The sequence below is a fragment of the Octopus bimaculoides genome, chromosome 3 (genome assembly GCF_001194135.2).
Source record: "Octopus bimaculoides isolate UCB-OBI-ISO-001 chromosome 3, ASM119413v2, whole genome shotgun sequence".
In the NCBI taxonomy this organism is placed as follows: domain Eukaryota; kingdom Metazoa; phylum Mollusca; class Cephalopoda; order Octopoda; family Octopodidae; genus Octopus; species Octopus bimaculoides.
In genome coordinates this window covers 31283261-31284958 of record NC_068983.1, presented here as the reverse complement: position 1 = coordinate 31284958, position 1698 = coordinate 31283261, and the positions used below count along the sequence as shown (strand labels likewise).

Sequence of the window (1698 nt, the reverse complement as noted above, 5' to 3'; positions counted from 1 at the left end):
TATATATATATATATATATATATATGTATATATATGCACATATATATTCGTTCATTCATTCGTTTTTGTATGCGATCGTATGTTATAGCTACCTATCTGCCTGTCTGTCTGTCTGTCTATCTATCTATCTATCTATCTATCTATCTGTATGTCTGTCTGTCTGTCTGTCTATCTATTTATCTATCTATTTGTATGTATGTATGTATTCATGTATGTATACATGTATGCCTGTATGTAAATATATATTTGTGCATGTATAAATATATGTGTGTGCGTGTGTGTGTTTAGGTATGTGTGTTTGTCTGTATGCATGTATGTATGCATATACACACACACATTTAATATCATGGTATTTAATATTATGCTGTTGAAATACGTTACTCATCTTTGTTTCATTTACATACATACATGCAAACATGTATGTATGTGCGCATACATATACATACATACAGACATACATACATACATACATATATATATATATATATATATATATATATATATATATATATATATATATATATATATATATATATACATAGATACATACATACATATTTATACTCATATATATATAAATATCTATTTATCTATCTGTCTATCTATCTATATCTATCTATCTATCTATCTATCTATTTATCTATTTATCTATCTATCTATCTATCTATCTATCTATTATCTATTTATATCTAAAGAGAGAGACACACACACACGCGCAGTTGATAGACAGCTTCTGTCAACTAAAACTCCAATATCAAATTAACATAATCATTACCCGCATGTTACTTTAAAAGTACCCATGTTCCTGTGCACTAGGATCGAACCCACAACCACGTAGTCTTGAAGCGATCTTCTGAAGAGGACAACCCATACCTGCAAGTGTGTATGTTTGCTTGTTTGTGTGTGTATGGAGGGTGGTGGTGGCTTGTATATATATGTATAAATGTCTTTCAATATATGTAAAAACTATATATGCATACTCACACCCACCAGGCACACATATAAACATGCATATAAACACATTCACACACGCACTCGCACACGCACTCGCACGCACTTCCATATCTATGTATGAAATACACGCAATATCTATACTCACAACTTCACTGTAAAGTCACAGTATTGGACAAGCCATTGTATCTGTTAGAACTAAATCCGTTCGGTTATAACTTGTTTGGGAAGTTCTGAATCCGATGTAATACTCGTAGACCAACTTAAACATCCATTGTTTTTTTCTTTATTTTTTTTTCCTTTTACGCTGCTTCTTCTATCTCGATTTTCTTATTCACTCACCCTTCCACTCATTCACTCACTCATCTCATCATTTACGCCCCCTCTCTTCTCTCTGTCTTTCACTTCTATTCACACATTCCTTTCTCTCTTTCACTATCTATTTGTCTTCTCCCTCTCACTCTATCTCTCGCTCACTCACTCTCTATTTTATTTGTTTTTCCATCGTTGTTCCTTTCTTTTATCGCACTTTCCGTTTCTCCTCTCACGTTTTCTTGTTTATGCTTCTTCTTCACGTCAATCTTCTAATCTACCTGTTTGTCTGTCTTTGTAAGTGTGTGTGTGTGTGTGTGTGTGAGAGCTTATGTATGCATGTATCTATCTATCTATCTATCTATCTATCTATCTATCTATCTATCTATCTATCTATCTATCTATCTATCTATCTGTCTGTCTGTCTATCTGTCT

The 1698-nt window shown here is 32.5% G+C and overlaps 1 protein-coding gene across 1 annotated transcript in view; it reads right to left on the bottom strand.

Annotated features, from left to right (window-relative positions):
* LOC106877840 (aminopeptidase N) overlaps positions 1-1336 on the bottom strand; it is a 178561-nt gene extending 177225 nt beyond the window's left edge. Inside the window, exon 1 of the mRNA XM_014926872.2 lies at positions 1100-1336. The gene's annotated coding sequence lies outside the window, so the exon portion shown is untranslated. The remainder of the gene's footprint in view (positions 1-1099) is intronic.
* Between the last annotated feature and the right edge of the window lie 362 nt (positions 1337-1698).